We start from the raw sequence: 13,019 nt of genomic DNA, 5'->3' as shown, positions 1-13,019 counted from the left end.
CCCAGGTGCTGGCTGTGTGGAACCCGGCCGAGGTCTTTCATCGGTGTCTCAGTTCCGTTGCTGGAGATAGCGGGGATTGTCCCGGCGCGTCCTCACAGAGTTGTTGGTGGACTGAACAGGTTGGGAGGAATGAGCAGGAGTGACCCTTGGACCACGGCTTGCAGTAGCTGCCTCTGTCCTGTGAGCATTCGCTGTGAATGATTTTTATTATTCCAGACCGCGGCTGCTCCCCTTCCTGCGGTCCGTTGTGACCACCAGCTCTGGGCAGCTCGTTCTGCCATGCTGCTGTCTCTCCTCCTCTCCTCCTCTCTCTCTCAGGCCTTTGCTGTGGTTGCTGGATCATTGCCCATGACCGTCTTAGGGGCCCTGCCGCCGTCCAGTGCGTGTGCTCTCTTGACGTGACAGGCACCCAGCTTTGCTTGAGTCATGCCCAAGCCCGCGGCTGCCACCCACACCCTGTTCCTACACAGTGTGGTCTGCCACGTTCCGGGGCAGGCTCGGCAGCCCGGCCCTCCCTGGCCTTGTTCAGCAGCCCTGGGCCCAGCCTATGTCTATGTTGGGCAGTGCAGGGTGTTGGGAGCAGAGAACGGGCAGAAGCCCCTGCCTCAGGGCTCCCTGGGGCTTGGCAAGAGGCATGGAGCGGTGCTGCCCCCACCCTTGAGAAAAAGGCTAGCACTCCGCAGGGCTGTTTGTGGTGGGAAACAGGTGCTCAACCAGTCTGGACCCCCAGCCCTGCCAAGCTCTCCCCGTGCCTCCACTCTGCAGGGCACCTGTAGCCTCCAGAGAACAGTCATGACCCAGTGTCCTTGTAGGCAAGATACCCGAGCATCACGTTCCCAAGCCTGCCCATTCCGGCCACCTCCAGCCCGCAGGACGTGCCAGGTCGTGCCGAGGGCCTCCTGAGGAGTGCGGGACTGTCAGAACAGATTGCAGCATGGATTTTCGGAGGATTAAAGTTAATTAAAGAGCTCTTCCTTGCTTTCATGTCCTTGTGTCTGCCAGCTATTTACATGCGAATGCTGCCGTGCCACCAAGGATGAGGGGTGTCTGCCACACCGCACTGTCAGGAGGGAACCACGGGAGAAGGAGAGGAACACAGGGTTGTGTATTTACCCTGCGCCCTCCGATGGGACAGGGCCGTGGACGCAGACACGTTCGAAAGTCAGCGGCAGGGTCGTTTTCTTGCATTTCCTGAAGTGTCTATGTGGCTGACTGGAATGTTCTCCATTCAGGCCCCACCTTACCCTGCGTAATGGAACGCATTACGTGTGGAAATATCTTCACATAAGCAATTTTATAAATAGAGAGACTGGAGAGCAGGGTCTGAAGTTTCTAAGTGCAGGGCTGTGTTTTCCGGAAGCCCGTCCTCCTTAAGGAAGGTGACTTTCAGTTTCATGGAGTCAGCTGGTGGCAGCGTCCTCTGGCCCTCAGCAGCACTGCCTTGATGTGGACGTGGACGTGTGCGTGTGTGAAGGCTCCTCGGGTGTGTTAGTCCGTTCTTGTGTCTCTATAAAGGAATACCTGAGGCTGGGTCATTCTGCAGACTGTACAGGAAGCATAGCGCTGGCATCTGCTTCTGCTGAGGCACCAGGAAGCTTCTGATCATGGCAGAAGGAGGAGGAGGAGCAGGCAGGTCACATGGCCAGAGCAGGAGCAAGCGAGACGCTGGAGGTTCCAGACTCTTTTCAACAACACTCCTCACCCAGGGGAGGGCCCTGGGCCATTTGTGAGGGATCCGCCCTCATAATCCAACACCTCCCACAAGGCCCCACCTCCATCTTTGGGAAACATTTCAACCGAGATTTGGAGGAAACAAACATCCAAACCATATCACCAAGTATTTGCTGAATGAAGAAATGAACGAATGAACATTGATACCATCATTGGATGTATTTTAGCTGCAAAGTCTAAAACCCAGGGTTTGGGGGTGGCTGGAGTGTGAAAAGGTAGGTGGTAGTCAGGTATGCCATGTGCATCCATGTGCGTGCCCTTGTGCCTGTCTGCATGTGTCTGTGCGTGTCTCTGTGCCTGTCTGTGTCTCTGTGTGTGCATGTGCGTCTGTGTACGTTTGTGTGTGCATCTGTGTGTGTGTGCCTGTGTCCGTCTGTGTGCATGTGTGTGTGTGTCTGTGTACGTTTGTGTGTGCATCTGTGTGTGTGTGTGCCTGTGTCCGTCTGTGTGCATGTGTGTGTGTGTGTCTGTGTGCGTGTGTGTGCATCTGTGTGCCTGTGTGTATCTGTGTGCATGTGTATCTGTGTGCCCGTGTGTGCATGTGCGTGTCTGTGTACATGTGTGTGCGTGCATCTGTGTGTGTGTGCCTGTGTCCGTCTGTGTGTGCATATGTGTCTGTGTACATGTGTGCGTGCATCTGTGTGCATGTGTGTCTGTGTCCGTGTGTGTGCATGTGCATATATGTGTCTGTGTACATGTGTGTGCGTGCATTTGTGCCTGTGTGCGTTGTGCATATGTGTCTGTGCATGTCTGTCTGAGTCTTTCTTGGATGGTCCCTTGCTGCTTTCCCGGGGAGCTAGTTCTCTCTGGCCTTGGCTGGGTAGGACGCGGGCTCTGCTCGCCTCTCCAGAACAGAGCAGGAGGTGCTGCAGGGAGCTGGGTGCAGCGTGGTCAGGCCAAAGCAGGTACCGGAGTGAGTTCTGTGTTCAGTATCCCTCCCCCACTGTGGGCTACCGTGGTGAGAGTTGACGTTTTTGCAGGGTGGAAGTGAGACTGTCTTGTGGAGTTTCCTGCTCTCCTCGGGCAAAGAGAGGGTTTAGTGACCTGTCATTTGATGGTATGCCTTCAAAGCTCTTCTTCATCTGGTTGAATTCAGCTCATGTTGAGTGTCAGTTGTGACCCATGTCAAAGGTGTACGCAGCTGGATGTAAGTTAAAGTGGAGAAGACAGACTTTATTCAGTTGCTGCTGACAGCAGGGGACAGAGCTGAGCTCCTTTCAGGTTTGTGCAGATGTGACCAGGCATTTTAAAAGGAGTGTGGGGAGCAGGTGCCCAAGTGGAGTCAGGGAAGTGAAAAATTACAGAAAGCAGCAAGAGGGTTGGGTAGCTTGAATGTGATGAGCCGACTCTGCTACGAGCTGGCAGGTCAGGGCTGGCAGGGACAGGCTCCTGCTCCCCCTCCCCAGCCCCAGACTGGGAGACTGGCCTGTCTTCCTGATGATGACGTTCGAAAGGGGTGGCTCTCGGTCCTTGAGAAGGACATCCCGGAGCTGTAGGAGGTGCGGGCATGTGTGTCTCCAAGGGACCGAGGAAGGATTCACAATTGTCACCTCGGATTTTCCCAAGTAATTGCGCTAGGAAGGGGAGGCAGGGCAGGCGCCTGTTGTCAGGTGTGGTAGAACCAAGGGCAAATCCTCCTGACAGCCCTGAGCTTTTTCCGACAGGAACTCGGGATGCTTTAGCTCAGGCTTCAGGAAGTCCTGCTGTGGCGGGTGGTGTCTCAGTGCGGGGGTCGGATGGAGCCCCCGTGTGCTGAGAGCTCTTCTGTGGTTCTCAGCAGCCGACAGTGCGAGACACACGTGATTGTGAAGCTAAGCGTCTCAGGGCAGCCCCTATGACAGCACACGGCACATAGGACGTTCCAAATCAGCATTGGCTGAATGAGCGATGCCAAAGAGCAGCCAGCACCTCTGTTTGCAGGAAGATAGAGTTGACGCATTTTCTTTGATCCTTCTGTTAGGTATAACGAAGAGCCCCGGACATTATCTATGGAATGAGCACAGCGAGCCTCTGTGGGGTGGAAGCCAGGCCTTGGGCCTCAGAACAGCGTGGCGGGGAGCTGCCCAGGTTTCCTCGTCTGCCTCTTCTATCCCAGACTTGGAGCTAAGGAAGCACATCCCCAAAATGCCGACACTCCCCAGCAAAGGACTAGGGAAGCGGCAGCTGGGAAGACAGAAAGTATAGTCACGGCCTGGCAATAATGGAAAGAAAAAGTTAATGGATTAGGTCAGCAGCAGAATGGAGGTGACAGAGGAGTGCGTTCGTGAACTCAGAGATGGACCGATAGGAACTGCCCATTCTCAACAACAGAGAGAATATGATAGAATAAAATAAGCAAAGTCCCCAGCGCCTGTGGGACCTGGGAATACGATGGAGTAAAAGGAATAAAGTCCCCGGCGCTGGTGAGGCCACAGCACGAGATCCAGCATTCCAGTCGTGGGGATCTGGGAGGGTCTGGAGGAGCTGAGACGGAGCCGCCGAGGCAGCAGGCAGCGTCTTTGTGACTAATCCGGTCTCTTCGTTGTTCTGTGGGTCTACTCCGATTGTCTGTGTTTTTCTTGAGTCAGTTTTGGTAGCTTTTGTCTTCTTAGGAGTTTGTTCATTTCACCTCCGTTACTAATTTTTGGCATGCAGCTGTTCATAGCATTCCTTTACAGTCTTTATTTCTGTAAGGTCAGCTGTGATGACTCTCTCACTCCCGATTGCAGTGATCTGCACCCTCATTCTTTTTACCTTGGTTGGCCCAGCTAAAAGTTTGCGTCAATTCTGTTGCTCTTCTCACAGAACCAACTTTAGGCTTGACCGATTTCTTTCATTGTTTCTGTGTTCTTTATTTCACTTATTTTTGCTCTAACCTTTATTATTTCGTTCCTTCTGCTTGGGTCAACTGAAGTTGGACTCCATCAAAATTAAAAAATTTGCCCCAGAGAAAGACCCTGTGAAGAGATGAAAAGACAAGGTAGAGATTGAGAGGAAATATTTGCAAGCTTCATATCTGACAAAGACGATTTGTTATCTGTAATAGATAAAAACCTTCCCAAAACTCAATAGTAGAAAAACAAAACAGACACACCTAATTAGCAAATGAGCAAAAGATATAGACAGACATTTTTACCAAAGAACATATACAGACGGCAGTTAAACCCGTGAAAAGGTGTTCAACATCATTAATCATTAGGGAAATACAAGTTAAAACCACAATGAGGCATCACTGCACACCTGTCAGAGTTTAAAATCGGACACCATCAAATGCCAGCCAGTATGTAGAGAAACTCCATCTCTGGTGCCTTGCTGACGGGGGAGTGCCAGGGTGCAGCCACTCTGAAGCCAGCTCCAGGGTTTCTTAAAAACTGCACTGCAGCTCCCATATGACCAGCAGTCGCATTCCTGGGTGTTGATTGCAGTGAAATAAAACCGAGGTTCGGAAAAAAACCGACAGAGGACTCTTCCTAGCAGCTTTTGCGTAATGGCCAAGAACTGGAAAGAATTCTGATGTCCTTCGGTGGTGAATGGTTAAACAACACTAATGCCTCCGTCACACAGAATATTACTCAGGCTAAGAAGGAATTAACCGTGGATAAACATAACTTGACTAGATCTCCAGGAGTTTAGTGGAGCGAAGAGCCCAGTCCCTAAAGGTTGTGTGCTGCGTGATCCCATTTGTATGATGTCATTAAAAGGTTGAAGTTATGGAAAGCCTGTGGATGGCCGCCGTGAGTTAACGGAGACGCACAGGAGGAATCATGGCTGTGAATGGACAACCTGAGGGATTTTTGTGGTGATAAAAATGTTCTGTATCTTACTATATCATTGTCAGCATACGGGTTGTGATACTGTGCTGTAGTTTTGCAAGATGTTACTGTTGGGAAGAACTGGATGAATGCTACTTGTGATCTCTGTGTTATTTTTTATAGCTCCATGTGAATCTGTAATTGGATCAAAATAAAAAGCTTAGATCAGGCGCAGTAGCTGACACCTGTAATCCCAGCACTTTGAGAGGTCGAGGCGGGCAGATTACTTGAGGTCAGGAGTTCGAGACCATCCTGGCCAGCATGGTGAAACCCTGTCTCTACTAAAAATACAAGAAATTAGTGAGGCGTGGTGGCGCCCGCTTGTAATCCCGGCTACTTGGGAGGCTGAGGCAGGAGAATTGCTTGAACCCAGGAAGTGGAGGTTGCAGTGAGCCGAGGTTGTGCCGCTGTACTCCAGCCTGGGTGACAGAATAAGTGAGACTGTGTCTCAAAAAAAAAAAGTCATCAGCTTCATTATCTCCTAACAGGAGGGTCAGTTTGTCCTCTGAAACTTTGAAGGCAGGGATCGACTTCTCCTCTGTAACTGTAAAAGTCCTGGACGGCACCTTCCAGCAGAAGGCTGTTTTATGTGCACTGCACATCTGGTGTTGTGTGGCCGCCTTCACTGGTGCTCTTAGCTAGAGCTTCTGGAGAACTTGCTGCAGCTTCTCCGTCAGCACTTGCGGCTTCACCTTGCACTTTCTTTTTTTTTTTTTTTTTTTTTTTTTTTGAGACGGAGTCTTGCTCTGTAGCCCGGGCTGGAGTGCAGTGGCCGGATCTCAGCTCACTGCAAGCTCCGCCTCCCGGGTTCACGCCATTATCCTGCCTCAGCCTCCGGAGTAGCTGGGACTACAGGCGCCCGCCACCTCGCCCAGCTAGTTTTTTTTTGTATTTTTAGTAGAGACGGGGTTTCACGGTGTTAGCCAGGATGGTCTCGATCTCCTGACCTCGTGATCCACCCGTCTCGGCCTCCCAAAGTGCTGGGATTACAGGCTTGAGCCACCGCGCCCGGCCTCACCTTGCACTTTCATGTGATGGGGACGGCCTCTTAACGTAAACCTCACGAACCCACCTCTGCTAGCTTCAGGCTTGGATTCTGCGGCTTCCCCACCTGTCTCAGCCTCATAGAACTTGCTCTGGCGTAAGGGAATGTTGGGGCTGGTTTGATCTATCCAGACCACTCAGACTTTCTCCATATCAGCAATAAGACAGTTTTACTTTCTTATCGTGGGTGTGTTCAGTGGAGCAGCGCTTTCAATTTCCTCTGAGAACCTTGCCTTTGCATTCACAACTTGGCTAGCTGTTTGGCACGAGAGGCCTGGCTTTCGGTTTATCTTTGCTTTTGGCACACCTTCCTCACGAAGCTTAATCCTTTCTAGCTTTTGGTTTAAAGGAGAGATGTGTGACTCTTCCTTTCTCTTGAATGCTTAGAGGCTCTTGTAGGATTATTAACTGGCCTGATTTTAATATTGTTGTATCTCAGGGAATAGAGAGGCCCAAGGAGAGGGAGGGAGAGAGATGGCCCGTCAGTGAAGCAGCCAGACACACGCAACGTTGGTCAGTTAAGCTTGCCGTCTTAGGAGCATAGTTTGTGGCACCCTAGAAACAATGACAATAGGAACATTTGAGATCACCGATCACAGATCACCACAACAGATACAACAGTGAAAAAATGTCATAAATACTGTGAGGACGTGGCTCCCCAGAATCAATGACAATAGTAAGATCGGAGATCACCCACTGCAGACCACAACAGACATAGTAGTGATAAAATGTCAGAAATACTGTGAGGACATGGCGCCCCAGAATCAATGACAGTAACATCGGAGATCACCCATTGCAGACCACAACAGATATAACAGTGATAAAATGTCTGAACCCGGCCGGGCGCGGTGGCTCAAGCGTGTAATCCCAGCACTTTGGGAGGCCGAGGCGGGTGGATCACGAGGTCAGGAGATCGAGACAATCCTGGCTAACATGGTGAAACCCCATCTCTACTAAAAATACAAAAAACTAGCCGGGCGTGGTGGCGGGCGCCTGTAGTCCCAGCTACTTGGGAGGCTGAGGCGGGAGAATGGCGTGAACCTGGGAGGCGGAGCTTGCAGTGAGCCAAGATCACGCCACTGCACTCCAGCCTGGGAGACACAGCGAGACTCCGTCTCAAAAAAAAAAAAATGTCTGAAATGCCGTGAGGATGACCAAATGTGACAGAGCTGTGAAGGGAGTACATGCTGTTGGGAACATGGCGCCGACGGTCACGCCCAAGGCAGGACGGCCACAAACCTTCCATTTGTAAGCAGCACAGTATCTGTGTAGTCCAGGAGAGCAAGGCGCGCCTGGGTCCATGCTGGCTCCTCATGGTGGCCAGCACACCGTACTAGTGTAAGATGTTAACAGTGGGGCACCTGGGTGTGGAGTATGTGGAAAGGCTCTACCATCTTCTCCGTTCTTCTAAATGTAAACTCGTTCTAAAAAAAAAAGAGAGTCTATTAAGAAAACAAAGAAGGAGCCGCAATTTCCGCCTGGCAGAAGGCACTGGAGCTGGTGAGATCTAATGTGTACCCGGGCCTGATCCACGTTTGGTGCATGGCTGGACACCTTGGTGGGTGCGGGGAAGCTCGTGCTGCGGAAGGAGCTGTGGGAGGAGCGTGCGGCAGGTGGAGCACGGCTCCTGCGCGTGGGTGGGTGCGCGGAAGCTCGTGCTGTGGGCGGAGCTGTGGGGGAAGCGTGCGGCAGGTAGACCACAGGTCCTGCGCGTGGGTGGGTGCGGGGAAGCTCGTGCTGTGGGCGGAGCTGTGGGGGAAGCGTGCGGCAGGTAGAGCACAGCTCCTGCGCGTGGGTGGGTGCGGGGAAGCTTGTACTGCGGGAGGAGCTGTGGGAGGAGCGTGCGGCAGGTGGAGCACGGCTCCTGCGCGTGGGTGGGTGCGCGGAAGCTCGTGCTGTGGGGGGAGCTGTAGTGGGAGCGTGCGGCAGGTGGAGCACGGCTCCTGCGCGTGCGTGGGTGCGCGGAAGCTTGTGCCGTGGGCGGAGCTGTGGGGTTCGGCAGGTAGAGCACGTCTTGTGCACGTGGGTGGGTGCGCGGAAGCTCATGCTGTGGGGGAGCTGTGGGAGAAGCGTATGGCAGCTGAAACGCCGCTTGTGCGCGTGGTTGGGTGTGCGGAAGCTCGTGCTGCCGGAGGAGCCGTGGGAGGAGCTTTCGGGAGGCGGAGCGTGGCTCGTGCGTGTGGGTGGGTGTGCGTGGCTTTGGTGGGATCCTGCTGAGCACCTCCCACCTGGTTGGTCTCCATGTGTAGACAGCCTAGTTCTTAGGATTCTAGGTCTCCAGTGTCATTTGCGACACCTCCTCGGGCTCTCTGTTCTGCCGGGGCTGTTGAGTCCTCACAGCACCTCCCATCAGGAGCCCTGGCCTTGGGGAGGTGGGACGGGCACGTTGCTGGGTTGTCTTTAGGGGTGAGCTCTTCCTCCTGTCTTCTGTTTAAAAGAGGACCCGCAGCGGATTCAGGCCTTAGATTTACCAGTGCGTGGAGCTGTGGGCAATGCTCTCCAGTGACAGCCTGGGCTTCCGTGGAATTTAATTTTGATATATTGGCCTTTGTGTGTAAGAAGAGCCCAAACTCCCAACTGGATGGATTGCCCTCCTCACACTAGGCACGTCATCCCGAGAGGACTCTGAGCCAACCGTAAGGGGTTCGGGCTGGAGCTCTGGTTCCCTGCTGGGAGGTGGTGCAGGAACGCGTCCTCCTCCCCTGTCCCGACTTGTCGGCACTCCCACGCTCACGCCTGGGAGCCAGGACTCCGGCTCGCATTTCTCAGCATGTCCTTGGGCTGTGTGTGGTCTGCGTGTCCCTGGGGTTGTCTGTGGGGTCATGTGGCCCCTCTGGGCTGCCTGGTTTCTTGTTTTCTCCCACATCGTGTCTGGCATTTCTTTACTCAGAAATCAGGCATCTGTTGTTGGCTTGCCTGTGTAGTTTGTGTCCCTCCCTGAGCTCCGGTCTCCGTGGGGCCAGCCCCAGTGTGGACTTGTCGTCCCCTGTGCTGCTGGGCCTCGGGTTGGGTCTGCGGAGTAGATAGGTGTGCGTTCTGTGACCACTGGACTCTTAAAACACGCAGCCCTGTTTGACTATAGCACTGGACGTGTGCAGAGTTTGGGAACTGATCAAAAAGTATAAAGAGGCCATTGAAAAAGACCTTGACCCTTGCACCCAGAGGTAGCACCAAGAACATGGTGTGCATTTCATCTCCACGTCTCCCTTCTCTCCTTTCCTTCCGTGTTCATTCACTCAGCCGGTCTATCAGCCAACCAGTAAGCACTCACGGACACCCCCATGTTCAGATGCGGTGGGGGCAGCCGAGTGTGGGGACTGCTGTGGCAGAGCTGGCAGCCCTGTGTGCTTCCTGCACTTGTCACATTTTATTGCAGCCAGTGCCTGTGCCATTAAACATTCCTTGAAAATAAAATCTTTTTTGGCTGTACAATGTTTCTTTGTATGGACATACCAAAAGTAAACTCTTGGCCGGGCACGGTGGCTCACGCCTGTAATCCTAGCACTTCGGGAGGCCGAGGAGGGCAGATTGCCTGAGCTCAGGGGTTCGGATCAGCCTGGGCAACACGGTGAAGCCCCGTCTCTACTAAAATACAAAAGATTAGCCAGGCATGGTGGCATGTGCCTGTAATCCCACCTGCTCAGGAGGCTGAGGCAGGAGGATCGCTTGAACCCGGGAGGCAGAGGTTGCTGTGAGCTGAGATCGCGCCATTGCACTCCAGCCTGGGTGACAGAGTGAGACTCTGTCTCCAAAAAAAAAAAGTAAACTCTTTATTGGAAATTTAGCTTTGATTTTAATTTTTTCATTATTATTGCTAATATGTGTAACATCCTTGGACTCAGCTCTTTCCACATATCTAATTCATTTACTGTTTAGACACAGGGTCTTGCCCTGTCGCCCAGGCTGGAGTGTGGTGGCGCCATCTTGGCTCACTGCAGTCTTGAACTCCTGGGCTCAATATATCCTCCTGCCTGAGCCTCCCCAGTAGCTGGGACTATAGGTGCACACCACCACACCTGGCTAATTAAAAAAAATTTTTTTTTTTAGAGACGGGGTCTCACTATGTTGCCCAGGCCGCTCTCTACTTCCTGGTCTCAGGTGGTTCTCCCGCCTCAGCCTCCCACAGGGCTGGGATTGCAGGTGTGAGCCACCACAGTCTGATTACTTCTTAGGCAAGTGTTACTGAGTGGAAGGGTGTGAACACGTTCAGGACCCTTGGCCGGTGTTGCCGACTCATTTTCCAGAAGCGCCCATGGCTGCTGTCCCAGCAGGCGTGGCGTGCAGCCCTCACGGCCTCACTCATGCTGGGTGTTAGCATTGTACTTCTTGCCACTCCAGGTGAGGAACGGGTCTTAATGAATTTCGTGTTTGTCAGTTACCTTTCTTCTGTCGATTGTTGATTTTTCCCGGTTTTCTATTACTGTGTTAATGATTTTCCTATTGATTTGTAAAAGGTTTTCATGTATTTGTGGCACGTTTTCCCCAGTTTGTCTTCTACCTTTTGTGTTTTTAAGTGGCGTTTTGGGACCCGCGGAGGTGTCGGTGTGGCGAAGCATGCTGGTCTTTCTTTGTCATTCCTTCCACTGCTTCGGTGCCCACAGCCTTTCAGGGCCTTGCTCCGTGGAGTATCCATCTGGTTTCCTTTAGTTCTAGTGCAGTGAAGCAGGCGAGGGCAGGGGTGACCGGGTCTTCTGGGCTGGTTCAAATTGGGTCCACACCTACGCGCTCTATACCGCGGGGCGCGTTACTCACACCTCTGGCACCCAGGCTGCCTCTGTGAGAATGGCGTGATTGAAGGGCCCACCTCCTGGCCAGCACAGGGCCTGGCACGTGGTGCCTGGCTGGCGAGTGTATGAGTGAGGTGCTGAGCTGGGAGCGTGAGCTCTCGGAGTTCTGTGTCTGTATCGCGTCCAGTCAGCGGCCGTGTCAGCCAGGCGTCCTCAGCCCACGCTGCTGTACCCCGAGAAGGCAGCAGACGTGTGATACAGTGGGCGGGGGGCGTCTTCTCAGCCGGTGCCTGCTCCGTGTCTTTCTGCGGAGGCGCCTTGCCCCCCTGCCCCATGCATACTCTCCCTCTGTGCGGAGTCTTCCTTCCTGGTGTGGCGCTCCCTGAGTGCCCTGCCCAGCCTCGCCTGTTTTTACAATGCTCACATCTGCCTGCCTTGCCAGGCTGAGTTCCGGGAGAGCAGGGCGGGGCCACCCCCCTCACTACTTGCTAGGAGCTGTCCTGACCCTGGGTGGGAGCCCACAGCCCTGGGCGCGAACTCAAAATGCCAGGAAGCAGCACAGGGTCCCTCGAGCCTGGTGGGAGGTACTTCCCGTGGGCGAATCATCTTGTTTGAATCCTCCTCATGCTGATTTCTGGCCCCATTCAGCCCAGCACAGCTCTGAAGGAGATGAAGGCAAGACCAGCTCTCCCCAGATGAGATGAGCTTTCAGTTGAGGAAGGACCCTGACGTCAGAGTTGTTTGGGTAATGGCATTCCCCTGACCATGGATGTGCCCTGAATCTTTTCAGGACTAGCGGGATCACTGCTGCCCGGGGTCTTTAGGTAGCTATTAGAGCCCAGGGCTGGGGAAGTGATTTCCCACCTGCCCATTAGCATGATGGCCAAGAGCCCAGGGTCGGCTTCACATAGGCTAGAGACCTGGGGCGCGCGCCTTCACATGGAGCCTCGTCCTCATCTGAAAGGGAGCGCGGACTCCAGCCCGTCTCAGGAGGTTCCGAGGAGAGACCTGGGGCGCGCACCTTCACCCGGAGCCTCGTCCTCGTCTGAAAGGGAGCGCGGACTCCAGCCCGTCTCAGGAGGTTCCGAGGAGAGACCTGGGGTGCGCGCCTTCACCCAGAGCCTCGTCCTCATCTGAAAGGGAGCAAGGAGCGCGGACTCCAGCCTGTCTCAGGAGGTTCCGAGGACTGATCCGCTGATGGTTTCACTCATTGAGTTTTTACTTGAACACATAGTTCCTGAGCCCCTGTTCTGTTCCAGGCACTGGGCAGGGACTGGGGCTGGGCGTCTCGCGTGAATGAGGCGTCAGGGAGCTGATGCGTGGAAACCCCTTGGCAGAGGCCTGGAGTGTGCCTGACACCCTGGGCACTGGCTGCCTGCTGCCCGTCAGTGGAGAAAGGCGCCTAGACTTTGCAGCATTGTAAGATTTTTGAACTGTAAAAGACCACGCCCTTGGCCGGGTGCGGTAGCTCAAGCCTGTAATCCCAGCACTTTGGGAGGCCAAGACGGGCGGATCACGAGGTCAGGAAATCGAGACCATCCTGGCTAACACAGTGAAACCCCGTCTCTACTAAAAAAATACAAAAAACTAGCCGGGCGAGGTGGCGGGCGCCTGTAGTCCCAGCTACTCTGGAGGCTGAGGCAGGAGAATGGCGTAAACCTGGGAGGCGGAGGTTGCAGTGAGCTGAGATCCGGCCACTGCACTCCAGCCTGGGCGACAGAGCGAG

General features: G+C 53.8%; 4 protein-coding genes across 14 annotated transcripts in view; 2 read left to right on the top strand and 2 right to left on the bottom strand.

Moving 5' to 3' along the window:
• The window catches only part of NUDT1 (nudix hydrolase 1), a 1,171,653-nt gene that overhangs the window by 213,731 nt on the left and 944,903 nt on the right, over nucleotides 1-13,019 (bottom strand). The window lies entirely within an intron of this gene.
• The window catches only part of PSMG3 (proteasome assembly chaperone 3), a 585,180-nt gene that overhangs the window by 84,504 nt on the left and 487,657 nt on the right, over nucleotides 1-13,019 (top strand). The window lies entirely within an intron of this gene.
• The window catches only part of MAD1L1 (mitotic arrest deficient 1 like 1), a 423,851-nt gene that overhangs the window by 190,431 nt on the left and 220,401 nt on the right, over nucleotides 1-13,019 (top strand). Inside the window, exon 1 of one of the 9 annotated variants that reach the window (XM_050784240.1) lies at nucleotides 8,105-8,203. The exons of 6 other annotated variants lie outside the window; for them this stretch is intronic. The gene's annotated coding sequence lies outside the window, so the exon portion shown is untranslated. 2 more of the 9 variants (XM_050784239.1, XM_050784241.1) reach the window with 2 other exon arrangements.
• The window catches only part of CHST12 (carbohydrate sulfotransferase 12), a 515,718-nt gene that overhangs the window by 456,427 nt on the left and 46,272 nt on the right, over nucleotides 1-13,019 (bottom strand). The gene's annotated exons all lie outside the window — the stretch shown is intronic.

This window comes from Macaca thibetana, chromosome 3 (assembly GCF_024542745.1).
Source record: "Macaca thibetana thibetana isolate TM-01 chromosome 3, ASM2454274v1, whole genome shotgun sequence".
NCBI classification, from domain to species: domain Eukaryota; kingdom Metazoa; phylum Chordata; class Mammalia; order Primates; family Cercopithecidae; genus Macaca; species Macaca thibetana.
Note: the sequence above shows the minus strand (reverse complement) of the source record. Positions and strands in the feature narration are given on the sequence as shown.